This window comes from Equus przewalskii, chromosome 22, assembly GCF_037783145.1.
Source record: "Equus przewalskii isolate Varuska chromosome 22, EquPr2, whole genome shotgun sequence".
NCBI classification, from domain to species: domain Eukaryota; kingdom Metazoa; phylum Chordata; class Mammalia; order Perissodactyla; family Equidae; genus Equus; species Equus przewalskii.
The window spans coordinates 19,876,927-19,899,033 of NC_091852.1; the positions used below are offsets into that span (position 1 = coordinate 19,876,927).

The window sequence follows — 22,107 nt, forward strand, 5'->3', positions numbered from 1 at the left end:
CCATGAGGCTCAGAGATTTCACAGTCGCGTCATGCACAAGAGTCGTCAGAGTAAGCAGTGGCGTTGGACTCTTCTTGTGATCTGATCCGCTAAACTCTCCGCTGTCTTTCTTTGCGTATTAGCTTTGAGAACTTTTAGAGCCTATTCGATATTGATCAGCTTCCTTCCCGATGGTTCCTATTGACGCCTTTCATCTTAATAACAGTCTGTGACAACAACATCAGTAAAGAGTGTTTATGCTGCTTTGGAGTTTACAGAGTGTTTCCCCTCTCAGTGTATCTTTACATTAGGATTTGACTCTACCACAATCCTGTGAGAGTGATATCGTTCTCTCCATTTTACAGATGAGGAAACTGAGGCTCAGAGAGGTTAAGCGACTTGCCCAAAGCTGCCATGTGTGGCTACTAATACACGGTGGAGCCAAGACTAAAAAGCAGATCTTCTGACTTCCGTCTGGTGTGTTCCCTCTGTGGAAAGTGCGGTTTTCACTTTTCCCTCTTGCTTTCCCTTTTGAGTCTTACGTGATCTTTATCAACGATCAGTTCACGTTGACGCTTTTGTTCTCCTTTCAGCCCGTCTCGCACACACCTCCGAGTCTTCCTGACTGACCTGGAGTAGACGTTGTTCCTCACCTGACTGCCGAAGGCGAGACGAGGCTTGACTTGCTGCAAGCTGGGCCACTGGGGCACGAGTGTCCTCACTCAGACCACTGACAGGTGGCCAGGTGGAGCAGGCTCAGCATTATGTAGCCCTGGTTTTAGTTTTCAACAGGTTAGTGGAGCTAAAATAAAAAATTTTTAAAAATGTAATGGGGCCGATAGTTTTGCACCAGAGAGTGCAAGGGTGAGCCTTCGGGTTTCTAGGAAGGCTTTAGTGTGCGATGTCCAGAGATGCCGAGGTGGGTCAGATGACCGCTGGGAGGTCATCTTTGACAGGGATTCCTTTTCTCTTTTCTGTCTTACTTGAAACATTTTTGTCTACCTCCAGATAATGCACTGCTTTGTTATAGTGGTATTTAAGAGAGAAGTTCAGATCCTATCACCCCACTTCACTAGCTGTTTGACCTTAAGCAAGTTGTCTAAATTCTCTAAGCCTCAGTTTTTGCATTCTAGGATAATGATAATAATATCTAAATCATAAAGTTTGTCATTAGGATTAATCATACAATTTGTAATAATCACTAATATACATTAGTTATTTATAATGTACCAGGCACCATTCTAACAACTTCCTCAGTAATAACTTGTTTAATTTTAGCTAGTAACATTAGCCCCATGTCACAGACTTGAGACACAGAGATGCTATGTGACTTGCCCAAGATCACACAGCTCATCAGTGATGTGGCTGGGCTTTGACCCCATGCAGTCTTGTTCCAGAGGGAAAGCTCCTAACCGCCATGCTCTAGTGTCTCATTTTTAGGTTCAATAAGGTGAAATAATATGTATGAAGTCCCTAGGGGACTATCAGGTATATAGTAGAAACTTAATGAAGAGTGATTATTGTTATATTTAGCCTCCAAAAATCTTTTCAAAAGAGGTTACATCTATTATGTAAACGTCAACATCACTCACATCACCTCCTATTTTGACTTTTTTAAATTGAGAAATTAGAAGAACCAGTCAGAGGTGCATTTAAAATGTCCTCTATACCCTGACCCGGCTCCACACAACTTAAAGCTCATGTAACAGTGGAGAAGCACTTGGGTGTACAGAAGGCAAAGGTAGTGAGCGATTATCGTGGTGCTACTACGTGAGGTCAGGACTAGATCCTTTCACGTATGTCATCTAACTTAATCCTCACAAACAGCAGGGGAGGGGTTGTCATGCTCAAATTACAAATAAGAAAACTGAGAATCATTAGATTTATTAGTATAATTAGCAATGAATCTAATGAGTGAAAAGTCTAAAGTCACCTGGCCTGTAAATGAGCCCTGCCTGACTCTGTTTTTCCCACCACACTCAACTTAGGAGTCAAGCTTGGTATTCAGTCTTCGCTTCCGCCTTGGTTGCGGATACTATGCAGGAAATGCCACTGGACGGTGTGAGAGGTGCAACAGGAGCTGCAAAGCCTGCTGGGGCCCGCGGCCCACAGACTGCCTGTCTTGGGATCCATTCTTCTTTCTGCTCTGCTCCAAGGGAGAGTGTCATCGCCCCTGCCTGCAGCACTACTACGCAGAGCAAAGCACACAGACCTGTCAGAGGTGCCATCCAACTTGCAATAAATGCAAAGGTGAGGGCATCTCTATCGTTTTGCATGTGTGAATGGAAAAGTGAAAGTTTTCCTTACTGCTTAGCCCTTCTCTCCTTTTCACCATCTTTGGAGCTTCCTCTCACTTGCCAACCTCATAACCGGTTCTCTCCAGCTCCCTCGGTTCTCTCTCAGCTTCTCGATCTGCTCTCTAACCTTGGCTTCTCCTCCGCTCACTGCTGCCACTTCAGATCCTCCCATCCTTGAAGGCCTAGATACAGCATCATCTCCTCCAGGAAGTGTTTTCCACATATTCTGTCTTCCTTCTGTGCCTGTTGAACTTGGAATCTGCCTAACGAAATTTATCTTCATTACTTCAGCAACTACTTAAGACGTCTGCCTCAAACTCTGCCAAGCCCCGTTCTTATTTTCCAGATGCCTGCTTGTCTGTCCAGAGATCCTTAAATCAAGGTACCCCAGAGTCACCACAATCTTTGTTTTCCTCTGATAGTCACTCTTTCTGTTCATGGCACACCATCCAATCAATTACTGAGCTTAGGTGCCTTGAAGTTCTCCTTATCGCTTCTCTTTCCCTTGCCTCCAGCCCAACCCACCTACCTCCAACAAAGGAAAACTCCAGGTCTGTGGATTCTCTCTCCTAAACGTTTCTCCACTCAATCTCTTTCTCCATCCTCACAGTCCTTATTTTCCATCTCAGCATCTCTTAGCAGACTTTCCGAAGTAGCCAGTACCTCACTCCAACTCTGGTCTTGCTACCTCCCTCCCCTTACCCCACCAACCCAGATCATCTTGTTCAATAATGTCCACGCCCGGGATTCGAACTGGCGAAACCCGGGGCCACCGAAGCACAGCGCATGAACTTAACCACTCAGCCACGGGGCTGGCCCTAGAGTTTCTTGATCTGTGATTTTTTTTTTTTTAATTAAGATTATGATAGATTACAACCTTGTGAGATTTCAGTTGTACATTATTGTTAGTAATGTTGTGGGTACACCACTTCACCCTTTGTGCCCTCCCCCCACCCCGCCTTTTCCCTGGTAACCACCGTTGATCTGTGATCTTGATCTTAATCTCTATGTCTCTCCTACCTCCTCTTTTATATTTTTATCTCTTTGATTCTCTATGGTTTATACTAGGTTAATTCTTCAGTACTCTATTCCATTTCCCTAATTTGTTCTCTGAATGTTTAATCTAAAGTTCAGCCCGTATATTATTTTAATTTATTTAAATGACCTATTTTTAAGATTTTTAATTGTTTCTTTTTCATCTCCATTTTTGTTTCATATCTTCCTGTTTGTGTTTCATAATTTATTATTTTTTATGGATATTAATGTCTTTACTTATTTTTTGAGCACTTAGGTCAATTTTAAAAACTTTGTCACACTTTTCTATAAAATGAATATTATCTGAAGTAAATTCATGTTCTAATTCTTGACTGTGTTTGTTGTTTTTCTTAGCACTCATTTTATCCATATACTTTGGAATTTTGGTCCCACGCTCATTTTGAGTGGGAGCCTTTGGGTTCCAGCATCCCCGGAGGTGATATTGACAACAGAGATCCCATGAGCAATCCCATGCACAGCTCAGGGGAGTTCCTGGTCAGAGGCGATGTCAATGAGGGCAGAGAGTCCACCCTGACTCCTGTTTTAAACGCTAAGCCTGGATTTTGGTCCTGGTCTCATATGAAACACTTTTAGTTCCTATTATGGTAGAAAATTGAACTCACAGCCACCACTGCTTACATCTAGGCCCAGAACAAAAGAAGTGGGTGGCTTGAATCTGACTACTATTTTGCATTTATGTTCTCTTTCTGGTCCGAAGAGCTTTCATCTTATTTTTGAGCCTACCCAGCTCCTTTTTGGGTTCTCTCTGTTTATGTTTATTCTACCATTTCAGTGTGTTTGGAGTGAAGGGGTCATGTCAGAACCTGAACTTACATGTGATTTTTTGAGGTGTACGTGTTACCAATGGATAATCAGATTCTTAAAGAGCATCATGCCCTAAATTCTTGCCCAGCCTCATTCTGCTAATCCAAATGCCTGGGGGTTGGGGGGGGGGTGAGTATTTTAGAGTGGGTTTTTTGTTTTGGTTTGTTTTTTGGTACTTAAGACTTTTAGATGAAACAAGCAAAGGCCAATCTGTTAGAGCCTGCTACTAATCTTGCGTCCTTTCCCTTCCAAAATCATTCATCTTGGGGCAGTAGGTTGACTACATAAAAATGTCAGTGAGTGAGGATGACAAGATGAGAAATCAGCTCCTTCCTCCTTCTGGGAGAAGACCATCAACCACCCTTGCTGTCTAGCCACTGAGCTGACCTTCCTGAGCACTATCTTGATAATATTTTAAAATAACTTCTTCCCAAGTGCTCCCCAAGTAGGTATGAACATAGCCATCTCCAGATTCAAGGTGGCTTCCAGGATCACCTGTGTCTTGATGCCCCCAAATCTACTTCTCTTTCCCAAAGTTTTCCTGAGCTTCCTGTACATCCAGTTTCCTGTTAATATCTCTAATTGGATGTTCAGCAGACGACTGAGACTTGAAATGTAAATGCATTATTCCCTTTTGCCTGGCTACCTCTTTCTGATCTGTTGGAATCAGCATTTCCTCTGGAAAGCCTTCCCACCCCTCTCCATTCTGTGTTTCCTTAGTATTCTGCATTCATTCACCTATTTATTTAGTCATCAAATCTTTATCCAGCAGGATGGCCAGACAATGTCGATGCACTGTGAACAAGACAGTCAAGGTCCCTGCAGAACAGAGGGCATATTTGTAACCATTTACTTATCCTTTGTCTCTCTCTCTAGACTGAGGTCCTCGAAGGCACAGATTAATGTGTCTTCCTCACCTTTGTATCTCCAGCACTTAGCACCGTCACAGGGCGGGCAGCACAGGCACGGGTTGCTTCAGGGGAGCCTCCTGCTGACAGTGGTGATGCCTGGCAGGGAGGCTGCACCAGCTGGGGCCGTGGCGGGAGGGATGGCGGCAAGCTTGGGTCAGAGTGGCAGCGGCCTGGGACGCAGGTGGAGCGTTCCACAGGCCCAGTGCCCCCGCTGTGGCAGCAGCTACCATGGTCCACAACATGTCTGAGGCGGTGGAGCTCTGCCTCCGTGCTGCCTCTACCTCAAGCCCATCGCAAAGACGACCATCAGCCCAGCCTTCCTGCAGCTGAGGCAGCCGGGATGTCCATCTCCAACTGGGAGGTGATGGAAAGGCCGAAGGGCACGGTGCACAATGACCAGTTCTCTACCCTGTAGATTTCCAAGAGCACCGTGGACCTCATCTGCTTCAAGAGCAAAGTGGAGAACAAGAGTCTGGCACACCACGTTAACAAAGTGAAGGATAAAACACATGATCATTCCAATCGATGCACAGAAACCATTCAAGATACAGCATCCATTTATGATAACAATTCTGAATAAAATGGGTATAGAAGGAAAGTACTTCAAAATAATAAAGGCCATATATGACAAACCCACAGCTGACATTGTACTCAACAGTGAATAACTGAAAGCTATCCCTTTAGGAACGGGAACCAGGCAAGGATGCCCACTGTCACCACTCTTATTTAACGTAGTATTGGAAGTCATAGCCAGAGCAATCAGGCAAGAAATAGAAGAAAAAAAAGATCCAAATTGGAAAGGAAGAAGTAAAACTGTCACTATTTACAGATGACATGATTTTATATGTAGAAAACTCTAAAGAATCCACCAAAAAACTGTTAGAAATTATTAACAAATACAGTAAAGTTGCAGGGTACAAAATCAACATACAAAAATCAGTTGCATTTGTATACACTAACAACAAAATAGCCGAAAGAGAAATTAAGAATGCAATCTCATCTACAAGTTTAACAAAAAGAATAAAATACCTAGGAAAAATTTAACCCAAGAGGTAAAAGACCTGTGCACTGAAAACTATAAAACATTGTTGAAAGAAACTGAAGAAGACACAAAGAAATGGAAAGATATTTCATGTTCATGGATTAGAAGAATTAACATAGTTAAAATGTCGGTACTTCCTAAAGCAATCTACAGATTCAATGCAATCCCGATCAAAGTTCCAACAACATTTTCACGAAATAGAACAAAGAACCGAAAATTTATATGGAACAACGAAAGACCCTGAATAACCAAAGGAATCTTGAGAAAAAAGAACAAGGCTGGAGGTTTTCACACTCCCTGATTTCAAAATATACTATAAAACTGTAGTAATCAAAACATCATGGTACTAGTACAAAAACAGATACACCAATCAGTGGAACAGAGTTGAGAGCCCATAAATAAACCTACACATTTATGGAGAGCTAATTTTTGAAAAGGCAGCCAAGAACATACAGTGGAGAAAGGAAAGTCTCTTCAATAAATGGTGTTGGGAAAACTGGACAGCCACATGCAAAAGAATGAAAGTAGACCATTCCCTTACACCATGCACAAAAATCAGCTGAAATGGATTAAAGACTTGAATGTAAGACCTGAAGCCGTAAAACTTCTAGAAGAAAACGTAGGCAGTGCACTCTTTGACACTGGTCTTAGCAGCATCTTTCTGAACACCATGTCTCACCTGGCAAAGGAAACAAAAGAAAACATAAACAAATGGGGTTATATCAAACTAAAAACTTCTGCACAGCAAAGGATCAACAAAATGAAATGACAATCTAACAATTGGGAGGAGAATTTGTAAATCATATATTTGATAAGGGGTTAATATCCAAAATACATAAAGGATTCATACAACTGAACAACAAACAGACTTATAACCCAATTAAAAAATGGATAAAGGATCTGAACAGACATTTTTCCAAAGAAGACATACAGATGGCCAACAGGCACATGAAAAGATGTTCAACATCACTAATTATTAGGGAAATGCAAATCAAAACTACAGTGAGATATCACCTGATGCCTGTCAGAATGGCTGTAATTAACAAAACAAGAAATTACAAATGTTGGAGAGGATGTGGAGAAACGGAACCCTCATACACTGCTGGTGAGAGTGCAAACTGGTGCAGCCACTATGGAAAACAGTATGGAGATTCCTCAAAAAATTGAGAATAGAACTACCATATTGATCCAGCTATTCCACTGCTGGGTATTTATCCAAAGAACATGAAAACATGAATGCAAAAAGATATTTGCACCCCTATGTTCATTTTGTCATTATTCACAATAGGCAAGACGTGTAAATGACCTAAGTACCCATCAATGGATGAATGGCTAAAGAAGATGTAGTATATATACACCATGGAATACTATTCAGCCATAAAAAAGGATGAAATCTTGTCATTTGTGACAACCTGGATGGATCTTGAGGGTATTATGCTAAATGAAATGTCAGATAGAGAAAGTCAAATACCACATGATTTCACTCATAAGTGGAAGAAAACAACAATAATAACAACAAACACATAGATCCAGAAATTAGATTGGTGGTTACTAGAGGGGAAGGGGAGAGGGAGGAGGGTGAAAGGTGTAAAACGACACGTGTATGTATGTTGATAGATGGTAATTAGCCTATGGGTGGTGAACATGATGAAGTCTACACAGAAACTGGACTATAATGATGTACACCTAAAATCTAAAAAAAAAAAAAATGATGGGGCTGGCCTTGTGGCAGAATGGTTAAGTTCGCGCACTCCGCTTCGGCAGCCCAGGGTTTCGCCGGTTCGAATCCTGGGTGCGGACATGGCACTGCTCATCAAGCCATGGTGAGGCGGCATCCCAAATAGCAAAACCAGGAGGACCCACAACTAAAAATACACAACTATGTACCCCGGGGGGCTTTGGGGAAATAAAGGAAAAATAAAATCTTTTTTAAAAAAAAGAGCCTGGTGAAGTCTTTCTTGGCCTCCCTCCAGCGCAAGACCACACAGCTCAGTGGCTTCTCCAACATGCTCAATGTGTGTGCCATCAAGTTCAAAACTGACTTTCCCACCTGCCACAACTCATTCTTGGCGACTCAAAGGATATGAACTAAATGCTGCAGGCCGAGAAGCCGAATGCGATTCGTCTGGAGGGGCTGTCCTGCACATGGCTCACCCTGAAGGAGTCAGGTTCAGAGAAGCCCAGCGAGGAGGTTCTGGTCAAGGCTTTTGAGAAGTTTAGGGAGATACAGAAGAGAGACATGCCCACAATGGACCCCTACCGAGAGGAGATGGCGAGCCAGAACTTCCACACCTTCAGCTTGCAGGGCACTTGAAGATCAAGGCGTATGTCCAGTCCCGCGGGTACGTGGGCTTCATCCAAGCCCAGAGCGCCTTGCACAGGGTGAAGCTCATGTACACGGGTGAGGACAGCAAGGCCACAGCCCCCACATCAAGGTTTCTTTGGATTCAACCACACCACCTAAGTGATGCCTCAATGAAGAAATGACAGCGACGAGAAGAACAAAACCTCTAGGAGAAAGAGGCAGAGGAGAAGCAGAGCGCAGAGGAAAGGAAACAGAAAGAGCTAGAAGAATTGGAGAGAGAAAGAAAGAGAGAAGCTTCTCAAGAGGGAACAAAACTAGAAGGCCTGTGAATTCCGTCGGAATCAGAAAAAGCTCGAGAAGCTGCAAACTGAGGAGCAGAAAAAGCTACAAGAAAAAAGTAAAACTGGAAGAGTGGAAGCTGCTGCTGGCACAGAGGCACCTGGGGGCCATCCGGCTGACTGGGGAGCTGCTGGGCTGAGCCCAGGACCCCGCTGGGCAGGCCGGGCTGGTCTCATACTCAGCACAGAGCTGCCTCTTCCTGCTCTGGGCTGCGATCCATGCATTTCTCTGGAAATGGGAGCCTGTATCACGGCTCTGCCTTTCCTCAGCTGGATGCAACCCAAATCAAAGAAATGTCGTCATACTGAGAAAAAATATACACTGAAAAAAAACCAACTTGCAGAGAGTGCACAATAACAATTTTTTAATGTTTTAGAGTGACTCTTGGTAACGTAAACATGAAATTGCTCTTAGCTGGAAAGTGCTCAGACTAGTGGACGATCTAAACTAACTTGCGAGTGCTGTTCATGCCAGTCCAAGAATTTCTCTTATGTTCCTCACGGCATGATGTATCAGCACTATCCAACAGAAATATAATCCAAGCCGTAATATAGTCTTAAATTTTTTAGTAGTCACATTTAGAAAAATGAAATTAGGGGCCACCCTGTGGCCAAGTGGTTAAATTTTCATGCTCTGCTTTAGTGGCCCTGGGTTCGCTGGTTTGCATCCTGGGCGTGGACCTGGCACTGTTTGTCAGGCCATGCTGAGGCGGCATCTCACATGGCACAACTAGAAGGACCTATAACTACAGTATACAACTGTGTACTGGGGGCCTTTGGGGAGAAGAAGGAAAAATTAAAAAAAAAATTAAATTAACAGGTCAAATTAATTTTAATAATATATTTATTTAACTAATATATCCAAAATATTATCATTTGAACATGTAATCAATATAAAAATTACTGAGATATTATCGATCCTTTTTTTGTACTAAGTCTTTGAAATCCGATGTTTATCCTGTGTTTACAGCACAACTCAGGTTGGACCAGCCACATTTCAGGTGCTCAATAGCCACTTGTGGCTGGTGGCTACTGTCTTGGGCAGCACATTGCTAATGTAGAACAATGGTTCCAGATGGTATCTTTTCGGGAGGCCATTTTCTTCAGGTGCACTCTCAGGCTGAATCCTGTTATGTAAATGGATCAGGGCAGAGTTGCTCAGGTGGGAGCAGAGGAGGGATCTTGGAGCCCCACCTGAGGCTCCCTCCTTTGCCCCTCCCACCACTTCCAGGCAGTGCTTGCAAACTCTAGCGCACAGTGAGTCCTACTCTTTGCCCATCTGCTATTAACTCTCATCTTTAAAAGACTTAGCCTTTCAAACCAACTGCATTTAAGTAATCATTAATTTGTGTCCTCTTTAATTCATTCCAGGGGTACCTATAATTGCCACTCAAAACTTCTAATCAGAGTAAAATAGATGAGAGAATACATTGAATTGAGGGTGGCATGGGAGAATGGTGGGAAGCCTGCATTGTCATTGGCCATATTGTGGTAAATATTGACTTTCTATTAGGTTTCTTGAAAAGTTGAAGGTATCTCTGATACCACCCTTATTAGATGTGTGGGGCCTTTATTCCAACTATGATTGCCAGATGAAATACTGTATTTCAATTTGCTACATGAAAACCCTAGTCTCAACCCCCTACTGCAGTGCAGTGGGCTAGCAGGGGAGAGGGGCCCTTGGTTTCTGAGCAAGACCAGGTAACCATCATTAGGTAAGTTAGTGTCTCTTAACATCAGTCAATGAGTACAGGACAACACTAGCTTTTTTTTTTTTTTTTTAAAGCTATTTTTTTTTTTTTAAGATTTTATTTTTTCCTTTTTCTCCCCAAAGCCCCCCGGTACATAGTTGTATATTCTTCATTGTGGGTCCTTCTAGTTGTGGCATGTGGGACGCTGCCTCAGCATGGTCTGATGAGCAGTGCCATGTCCGCGCCCAGGATTCGAACCAACGAAACACTGGGCCGCCTGCAGCGGAGCACGCAAACTTAACCACTCGGCCACAGGGCCAGCCCCAGGACAACACTAGCTTTTTAAGACTTTTGTGGGGATTGGAGAAGTTACTAGTGATGTTGTGAGCACAGTTTGAAAAACTATAAATTCTTTAATTGGGTTTGAGATTTCCTAGGTGGGTTAAGGGTCATGGTTTTGAGCATTCCCAGTTGCAAAAGTTCATCAGAACACCCGGACAATGGAATACTATGCAGCGCTAAAGAGATCTGAGCTATCGAGACATGAAAAGACATGGAGGAGACTTAAGCGCATATTACTAAGTGAAGGGAGCCAATCTAGAAAGGTTGCATACTGTATGATTCCAACTATATGACATTCTGGAAAAGGCAAAATTATGGAGACAATAAAAAGATGAATGGTTGCCAGGGGTGGGGGGTGGGGAGAGATGACTAGCACGGAGGATTTTTAGGGCAGTGAAAATATTCTGTATGGTACTATAAAGATGGATATATGTCATTATACATTTGTCCCAACCCATAGAATGTACAACACAAAGAGACGACCCTAGAATTTTGCTAGGTCTCCACTAGCCTTAATAAAGGCAAAATTCCTGACCCTGTGGAGCCTACATTCTGGTTGGAGGTGAGAAAAGAAACAACAAGCATATGTATATGATCTGGTAGGTGAGCCAGGAAGAGATGCTCTGGACAATGAGGCAAGAGATGGAGGACTGAGACTGTGGGAAGAGAGGCAGGGCTTTTGAGTTAAACAGTGGACAGGACGAGCCTCACTGGGAAGATGGGACTTGAACAGTCTAGAGGGAGGCGACTTAGTCAGATGACTGAGGGAAAAGCATCCCAGATCATGGGACTGATCACTGCAAAGACCCAGAGGAAGGACGCCCGGTGTCCTCAGGGAGAGTCAGTAAACTTGGGTGGCTGGGAGAGAGTCACAAGTGGGAGGGACAGAGGAGAGGAGGACAGAGAGGATGTGGGTTGAATTCCCTGCACCACCATTTATTGGTTGCTTGATCAGAAACAGTTGACTCAACCTTCAAGTGTCTCAGTGAACTTGGTGCTCTATCTAAGGTCTGTTTACTTTGTAAGGCTTTTGGAAGGATAAAATAAAATAATATAGGGAAGTGACTTATAAGCCATGTTCTTATTGTTCTATACATAAGGATAGATGGATAGACAGACAGATAGATGATAGATAGATTGAGTGTTAGGGACTAAATTTTTACATCCCCTCAAAATTCCTGTGTTGAAGCTCTAACCCCCAATGTGATGGCATTGGAGGTGGGGTCTTTGGGTGGTAATTAAATTTTTAAGAGGTCATGAGGTGAGCTGCTGTGATGAGATGAGTGCTGTTAAAAGGAGAGGAAGAGACACCAGAGCTCTCTCTCTCTCTGCCAGGTGAGGACACAGCAGGAAGGTGCCCATACGCAAGCCAGGAAAAGGGCTCTCACCAGGAACTGTCTGCCTTCATCTTGAACTTCCCAGTCTCAGAGCTGTGAGAAATAAATGTCTGTTGTTTAAGCCTCCCAATCTATGATATTTTGTTATGGCAGCCTGAGCAGACTAATACAGACAGGTAGGGAGGGAGGGAGATAGATAGATGTTTAGATAGAGAGATGATTGCTACACAGATGATAGATGGAGATAGAGCATATATATATATATATGTGCTTAATGAGTTCCTGAAGCAATAGTGCGATTGTCTTCATTAGGCAATTCAAATAGAAGATCCTCATTTTAAAAGGAGCATAAAAGTGCTCACTTTTATGACTTTCCATTTTTCATCGGAAAAATGTGATAACTGAGGCTAAAAATGCACAGCACTGAGCCCAGTGCCACACTGATGAGAGCAGCCCTGTAAAACAAAGAGCATCATCAGAGAGGCCGCTGGACCCCTCCCGGCCCCTGCCGCCCAGTCGCCTACTCTAAGTTGTGAATCACAGTCCAGAGATCAAAGCCCCTGCTCCCTGGCTTCAGAGCATCGCCTGCCTTGTGAAGTCGAGCCGCCTCTCAGACCCGGGGCTGAAATCCAGTTTAATTCTAATACCCACACCCCCTCTCTGCCAAGCCTGCAATATTACCAGCGGCACATTTTAAAAATTCATGCTTCTTGACTTTTTTTTTTAATAAAGGACTTCAAGCCAAAAATAATGATCCTGATAAAGCAAATGTTTAACAAATGTGTGAGATGTAAAGATGCTTTCAAATTTTATGTTTTGCTGCAGTTACACAGTTGAAGCTGCTTCTAAATAAATGGAAATATTCTTTTATTTTTTATGAAAATAATACATGAACACGATAGCAACTCGAATGAGATTGAAATTCAACACTTCTTACCCCCATTCCCCTCTCCAAAGATAGTTTCTCGCTACTTTGATGTTACCGCATCATCCTAAACACTATGCTGATCCTGCTGCATCACGACAGATCCATTTTATTTTATTTTATTTATTTATTTTTTAACATTTTATTTTTCCTTTTTCTCCCCAAAGCCCCCCGTACATAGCTGTATATTTTTAGTTGTGGGTCCTTCCAGTTGTGGCATGTGGGATGCTGCCTCAGCATGGCCTGATGAGCAGTGCCATGTCCGCACCCAGGATCTGGACCAGAGAAACCCTGGGCCGCCGAAGTGGAGCACGTGAACTTAACGACGTGGCCACAGGGTCGGCCCCATGACAGATCCATTTAGACAACATTTTTACCACCTAACGTGAGAGGGGAGGATAAATTCCCACTGCTTTTCCTCCGTCTTCCTTTCCAGTACGTCATATTCATTTCATCAGTTTGCTGCTTCTCTCTTGTAACGTCATGTAAATTTGCTCCCTGTGATGGGGGACATGGCAGCACAGTGGCTCAAAGCATTGGTTCTGGAGATGGACCACCTGGCTTGGAATCCTTGTTCTTCAGCTTTTATTAGCTCTGCATCCCTGAGTAATTTACACAACCTTCCTGTGCCTCTGTTTCCTCACCTGTAAACCAGGGGAAAAGCCAGCCCTGGTGGTTTAGTGGTTAAGATTCAGGGCTTTCACTACCATAGCCCCAGTTTGTTTCCTGGTCAGGGAACCACACCATCTCTCTGTCAGTCATACTGTGGTGGCTGCATGATGCTGAAAGCAATGCCACCTTCAAACACCAGCAGGGTCACCCATGGTGGACAGGTTTCAGGGGAGTCTTCTGAGGACCTGGACCCCCACTTCTGAAATGATTGGCTGCAAAACCCTCTGGATAGCAGCAGAGCATTGTCCGATACAGCACTAGGAGTCGGAATTGACTTGACAGCACTCACAACAAGTTAGGCTTTACCAGGTAAGAGATGCCAAAAGTGTGCTGTTTTTTCTGTTTTTCTCCTTTTTAGCTTTTTTACCTCCAATGACTAAGCTAGTCATATCAATTATGACTTTTCCCTCCTAAAAATCAATCCAGTTGTCTTTCAGCCCCACCATCACTGACTCAGTGAGGCCCTCAGTCTCTCTCACTGCACCTTTCCTACTTCCTCCTGAATTATTGCGGAACTTCAGTCTATGTTTCTCCCAATTTATCCCCTACCCTGCTAGCAAAGGTCATTTCTAAGGTCTGTCAGATCATCACATGGCAGACTCCCCATCACCCACAATGATTATGACATTCAAAACTTTGCACAATATGGCCACTGCATCTGTCCCCAATCTCATCACCACGAGTTCCTGGCCCCTCCTCACATCCCAGCCTCCCATTTATACTCTAATAGGACTGAATTGCTTCTAAGTTCTCTAGGATAACATCCTCTTATCTCATGTCCTCATGCACACATTGTTCACTCTCCTTGGAATATTCTTCCCCACATTGACAATTTGGAACATTTCTGACCATCCTTTTTATTTTTAAAAGATTTTCTAAATATTGACACATTTTATTATACTTTTTTTGCCGAGGAAGATTCACCCTGAGCCAACACCTGTTGCCAATCTTCCTTGTTTTGCTGAGGAAGATTTGCGCTGAGCTAACATCTGTGCCAACCTTTCTCTATTTTGTATGTGGGTTGCTGCTGCAGCATGGTTGCTGATGAGTGGTGTAGGTCTGCACCCAGGAATCGAACCCAGGCTGCTGAAGCAGAGCATGCCATACTTAACCCCTCGGCCATGGGGCCAGGCCCTGATCATCCGTTAAAATCATGTTCCTTTATAACCTCTCTTGGGAAGTCTTTCCTGATCTTCTTGGAGAAGGTTAGTCACTTTGTCACCTCTCTGCTACCTAGAAGCTCTGTGCATGTAGTTTTTCACATGACATCGTGTTGGAATTGATTGATCATATTTCTATATCCATGAAAAGCCTGGGTACTCCTGGAGGCAGCTACCATTTCCTTTCCAGAATCTAGCACAGTGCCCAGCACTTGGTGAACACTCAAGGACTATTGGTGGAACTGAATTGTAAGAAGACAGGACTCACATATATGAGACAATTAGACAATGATAGAGACCATATGTTGTATTATGCAGTCCATTCCTGTTTGGTCCTGAGTGTGAATGGTAAGTGGGAAGGGGGAGGAGACGGTGTCAGTTAAGTATGAGATAACTGAAAATGAGAGCATGTAGGGGGTGGTTTCATAGGAAAAAGATTTGTGCTTGGACGTGATCTGAAAAAGAAAAGAGATGACGGTATTCCTTGAGGAAGTCACTGGAGTTGACCCGACTTTTATGATAAAAATAGTAATAATATTAATTCACCAAGTTTGTATGAAGAACTTACCATGTCCTGGAACTGTTCTAGATACTGGGGAAACAACAGTGAGTGGAACCAATCAGATCTTGGGCCTTAAGGAACTTGCAATCTAGTTGGGGAGAAAAAAAAAAAAATAAGGACAACTCAACTGCCATATTTGATGCCTTCTGTGTGCCAGACACAGTCTGAGGCACTTTTCATGTGATCTCATTTAATCCCTACAACACAGATGCTATGGAGTAGGTAACATGATCCCTCTTTACAAATGAGGAAACGGAGGCTCAGTGAGGATGCTCAAAGTGCTGTCGGTCAGAGTATCTGTGAGTGGTCCAGCTGGGATTGGAATCTGGGACTCTCTAGTCCATAGTCTTTCTGCCCAACCACTCTACTTCTAGCCAAAGAAGGAACCTAGCCACTATCAGTAATCCCCGGACCTCCTTTGGGGGTTGATTTTAGCCATATGGAATTTGCCAGAACGATGAAGCACGAGGTGACGCCAATGAAGCCCCTGCAGCACCTGCAGTTCAGGTGTATAATCTCACCTGGAGCCAGAGAGCTGAGGGTCAACGATGAAAAGTAATTTCAGGTAATTGTGAACAGTGACTATATGTAACTATAAGTCATCCCATGAAAAAGTATTCATGAGGGGCCAGCCCCGTGGCCGAGTGGTTAAGTTCAAGAACTCCGCTTAGGTGGCCCAGGGTTTCGCTGGTTTGGATCCTGGGTGCAGACCTGGCACCACTCATCAGGCCATGTTGAGGTGGCGTCCCACATGCCACAACAAGAAGGACCCACAGCTAAAAATATACAACTAGGTACTGGGGGGATTTCGGGAGAAAAAGCAAAAAAAAAAAAGAAAAAAAGAAGACTGGCAACAGTTGTTAGCTCAGGTGCCAACCTTAAAAAAAAAGGGGGGCCGGACTGGTGGTGCAGCAGTTAAGTGTGCACCACCTGCTTTGGCGGCCCGGGGTTCACTGGTTTGGATCCCGGGTACGGACATGGCACCACTTCGCAAAAGCCATGCTGTGGTAGGCGTCCCACATATAAAGTAGAGGAAAATGGGTGCGGAGGTTAGCTCAGGGCCAGCCTTCCTCAGCAAAAAGAGGAGGATTGGCAGCAGATGTTAGCTCAGGGCTAATCTTCCTCAAAAAGAAAAAAAAGAAACAACAACAACAAAATGTATTCATGAGAGATTCTACCATAAAGAAGAAAAAAGCTCAAGAATTAAGAATTTCCAAATACGGATTCAGAAGTGGCATCAAATGAGGATAAAAGACTGCAACTTAGAAAAGCTGAAGATGAAGACTTTAGGTTCTTGTTACCTACATTTGATGTTGGAACAGACCTTTCAACATCTGTTCAGAGTTAAGGAGGTTTACTTTAGCGTTCATGAAAAAGGACACTGCTCAGTGCACTCCCCAGCTGAAGGCGCAAGTTTAGATGCCATCAACTGAGATAAATAGCAGTCCACATTTAACACTGAAATGTAGGAAGTGTAAATAGATTGTGTTTCAAAAGAGAAATAAATGAACTCCATCAATGCATGCTTGGCACAGACTTTGGATCTAGCTGATCAACACACATCAACAACATCTGATAATGAATAAATGAGAGCAAAATCAAAATTTGAGGATGTATTTAGAGTTTCACGTTTAAAGCCACCTATGTCTACCTTGCATTGCTCTCAGACATAGGCAAAAAAAAAAAAAGGTCATGAAGGTGTCAACTTATAAAGTAATTGGCCAGTTGCTTTACCCTCAAAATGAGTTTATTTGGGGACAACCAAAAGAATTGCAAATTCAGGACATGCAGGCTATGGTGGACCACAGGCAAATCTGGAGAAACAAAGGAAGTGGCTTGCTTTTATAGAGGAAAAGGGGGAGTTGGGAGGGGCTGTAATAAACAAAAAAATCCATTGGAGGAAACTGGACATCCAAAGTGTAGGGGCTTCCCATTGGTTGGGTTGCTACAGTCTCTCATTGGTTGGGCGGTTGCCAGGTGGGGAGAGAAATCATCCTTCCTCCTGCTGGGTAGTAAAGTAGAAAACACCTCCCTGGGGCGGCCTGTGGCCAAGTGGTTGAGTTCCCACGCTCCCCTTTGGAGGCCCAGGGTTTTGCCAGTTCGGATCCTGGACATGGACATGGCACTGCTCATCAGGTCATGCTGAGGTGGCGTCCTGCATGCCACAACTAGAAGGACTCACAACTAAAAATACACAACTATGTACCGGGGACTTTGGGGAGAAAAAAGGAAAAATAAAATCTTAAAAAAAAAAAAAGAAGAAAACACCTCCTTGTTGTAGATGCAAGCATAGTCTCTTCCAGTTTGGAGTAATTGACGTTGTATGATCGAGGGAGAGCTCCCCCTATAGGCCTCCCTGGCTCCAATTTAGTTGAAGTTTCCCTTGTTAATTTCACATGGGTGAAGAAAGAGAAGAAAGATGAAGTCTGTTTTGTTTACTTGTGTGGCCCTAGCGACCAACACACTACATGGTACAAAGGGAAAGGTCTGTTGGGTGATTACAGGAATGAAAATCATTGCATACGTGTACCTTCTGAGCTAAGAGTGGAAGCCAGAACCAGGCTCCAAGGCCACACAGTATTGTAAGAAAGGCTTGAAAGCAAATATCTGGTAAAGGGTAATGAAATTACTGTGAGGGGTTAGAACAACCATGACTCATCTTCTGGGGCTTTGCCAGCCAGAATAAAAGTTTTCCATTATCAAGGAAGAGGAAGGTAGGGCAGGGTAGCCGTTAGATAGTCTGATAAGAATACCCCTCACTCTGACAAAAGTGTTCATTGATAAGAACTGGTCCCAGCCTGCGAGGGAAATATAAGGCTTATTCAACTGTTACATGGCACAAACTTGTGCTTGTAAAATGGAGAACTATAACCAACACAAGGGCAGAATAAGGCTGAGGTCAGGAGGATCACCCCCTCTCTGACTAAGCGATTGTCATCAGTGGAGTCTCTATGGTGACTAGGAGTGTGATTCTGGACCTGTTACAAATTCTGCTTCATCCTTTAGGCTGCTTTTAGTTATAAATGATAGAAAAGTCAACCCAAACTGGCTTAAATCCAAAAGGAGTTTATTGGTTCACTTAATGGAAAAGTCTAGGGCTGGGAGTGGGGTCTGTACTGCTGGAAAAGGGGCTCACACCATGGCATCGGGTACTAGTTTATCTCTGTCTCTCGCCTCTGTCTTCTGCTGTGTTGGCTCCATCCTCACTGGAGGTCTCCCCCACACTGGCAGGATGGTTGCTGGCGGTGCCAGACTTCACATTCTCTTGGGTCCATGTCCAATAGAAAAAGGCCCTACCTCTGGTCCAAGTTTCAGAAAAACATCTGTGGTATTTCATTGGCTCAGAAAAGACATATGCCAATTTCCATGCTGTAAATACTCCCACCATGGCCAATTTTAAGCTTCAAAAATGATGTCACAATGTGGAGTTGGGAAGAAATGTAAAGAAGTGAACCATTACATTGTATTTCTACCATACAGATGCATTAGATGTAAATAACCTCGAGAGCGTTGCTGATAGTAAAATGTAAAATAATTAGGAAGTGATGAGTTTTAGGTACTTGTTACCTATGTTTTTAATATAACTTCTTTAATGAAAGTTTCATAACTTAATTTTTACTAATAGCTGTGTCTAACAAAGGACTTGCAAGATTCCTGAAAAATTAACAACTGGCTTTCATATGCTGGGACAAGCCAGCTCCAACACACTCTTTTTTAGGTCGAGTCTTTTTCTCTGTGATTGTTTTTTTCTCTCAATATCAAATCTCGTCTAGAATTTCCTGGGGTTTTTTCCATTAGTTCCCCTACTCCAATGCTATCAGAAGGCACCAAAATTGTTTTTGCTCATTTCCACCAGCAATCAAAGAGAAACAAATTTAATCAATAATAGTGTCTTAGCAAGACTGTTTTAATTATAGCACACAATTCTGGAGTTCTGTCCCCTGCTACCTGTAGCGACATGGACAATTTCATGTATTACTTGGCATAGAGTAAGCCAGTGTATTCATTTTCTATTACCTCATAACAAACTACCACACGTTTAGCAGCTTAAATAACATCCGATTATGATCGCACAGTTTTATAGGTCAGAAGTCCTGGTGGGCTTGACCGGGGTCTCTGCTTAGGGTCTCACAAGGCCAAAATCAAGGTGTCAGCCTGGCCGGCTCGGACCTGCAGGCTCTGGAGAAGAATTGTTTCCCAGAGTATTCACCCGCTGGCAGAATTCAGCTTCCTGTGTCTCTAGGATTTAGGTCCCTGCTTTCTCTGTGGCTGTCGGCCAGGGGTCACTCTCAGCTCCTACAGGCCATTCTCTGGTCTTGTGGATGCCCCCTCACCCCCTGCCTTCCAAGTCAACATCCATGCATTGCATCCTTCTCATGCTCTGACACTTCTGACTCTCCCTCTTGCTACCAGCTGGAGAAAACTCCACTTTTAAAAGGCTCCTGTGATTTGATTAGGCCCAGGCGGAGAATCTCCGTTTGGCTGTACTGTGACAGAATCACAGGCATGAAGTCTCACCACATTCACAGTCCTGGGGATCAGAGTGGAGATCTGGAGGGGCTATTTTAGGGTTCTGCCTGCCAGAGCCAGTGAAACTCTTTTGGAAATCAAGTTAGCAAAATATGTCGAGGCCTTTCAATGTTTGTTCTAGTTGAATTCACCAATTCCTTGCTGGGAAACATTATAAACAGAACCAAGGTGTTCACAAAAAAGTTCATTTTTGTTTATAATTTAAAACTACTTTAAAAGTTTATAAAGACTACACAAAATATGCTATAAAAGTTAAATATAATAAGCAAGATATAAATGTTTATGTACACTACCATTTCAAGGGTATTTCTGAAATTAAAAACCTATGTGGATCATGCAAGCTGAAGTGCAGAAAGCAAAGATCAACAAGATGGGATCTGCCCCCAAAGAACTTAATATTAAGGTGGAAAACCAGGTATATGTACAAATAACCACAAAATGAGGGAGAATGCAAGCAGTGCAAACATTCAAGGAAAAAACCAATAAAACCATTGGAACACAGAGGCTGTTAGAGAAAGCAAATTGATGTATCTACACACTCTTTTGGGAGAAGAGTTGAGGGCCGAGTTTAGGAGGAAACTGGATCCGCAGAGCTCAGTGAGCGTGGACGGCGAGTCTCTATCCCGACTCTCCCGTGGTCTGTAAAATGACGAGCCCCTTTCATATGAACTTGAAGTCACAGGTCAATTTCCACTAAATGTGATAAAAGACATTAGTCCTCGGGCCAGCCTGGGCCCTTGAAGCTCCTAGAAGCAAGACAAGCGTAGCAGGCAGATTGTGTTTGGTGGGCCCTAGCTTCTCTGCCTACGTCACTTCCCCTTCTGTGCTCCTGTTTCTCAAGGCACCAGTGAGCCTGAGAGATGGAAAAGTTCCACAAACGTCAAAAGACATTGGCTCAGCGCCAGCTTGAGAACTGTGCCCTCACTTCAGTTTCAGTAATTAACTTTCATTCCGTCCATTCACAGACTATTCCTCAGTATGAAGCTCTGCTTTTTTTTTTTTGTAACCTTGGTAGGCGGTGCCCTGATTAGATTCGCCATTCCCGTATTCACATAAAGATGGTTTGGCATAACATCAATCTCCTGAGTTTGAGGGTTAAAGATTCCTGGCATGGAATTCCAGTTCTGACTCTTCCTTGCGTGGAATCTTGGGCAAGTTACTGAATTTCTCTGGTTCTCTGCTACGTGTGGGAAACTGGAACTCCAGACCTCCCAAGGTTGCCGTGAGGAACGAATGAGATTATATGCGCAATGGGCCTGGTATACAGAAGGGGTTCTATAAGTGCTAATATTCCCGCCCCCGCCCCCACCCCTGGCTTGCTCCCATATCATTTTAGTAGCAGTGAAAGCTCATTGCTAGTCTCTCTCCCATGAACCTGCTATTTTGAAAGGATTTGTGAAGTAAGATCACGTGAGGGAGAGAAGTGTAGACTTCACTTGTTCTCTACACTTAATCTGGAAGCAAAGACACACCGTGTCACTGAGCACTTACTAACAGAGCCTTCTTCTCAGCTGAGCAAATGCACACGAATGAGTTGGTTTATGTAACCTGATCATTGACTGGATTTTCTTGCTTGATTTCTCAGCAGATAGAGAGACAGGAGATTGTTTTTTCAGAAATCGCCACAGTGATTTGTTCCAAAACCAGGAGAAAATAAAATTCATTCTTTGCTGAAGTCATAAGTTTCGGTTAAAGGGCCAGAAATTCAATAAACACACTGGCTAAGCGCCTGAGCTCTAACAAAATCTGTTTATCTCCCCACAGCTTTTCACTCTCTAAAGAGCAGCCATAGTTCTACCCCAGCAGAATAGCTTCTCAATAGAAATCCTATTTATACCTGATTGTCTAAGACAATCCATGCTCTACAATAAACCCCTCCTTTCTCCTCAAGCCTTGAAAAACTCAAATGTTGGAGTTTGGCTACGAAGCCACAGATAAACTTAGGTGTGATGTGCTGAGAACATTGGAGAAGGAAGGAGGACAGCAATCCTGTCTTTCTCTAGGTCACTTTTACTTTGAATCCTGTAGAAAAACCCTTGGGATACAGGATTTGAAAGAGCCCTGAGGACAAGAGTCGGGGAAATGGACCTGTCTGACGTGTGGAGGTGAAAACTCAGGAAGGCATCCTCCTCGGCCTCCTTCAGCCTCCAAATGGC

General features: G+C 43.4%; 1 pseudogene; it reads left to right on the forward strand.

Moving 5' to 3' along the window:
- The first annotated feature begins 31 nt into the window (after window positions 1-31).
- On the forward strand, window positions 32-8,872 carry LOC103567557 (A-kinase anchor protein 17A pseudogene; annotated as a pseudogene).
- Window positions 8,873-22,107: the final 13,235 nt, after the last annotated feature.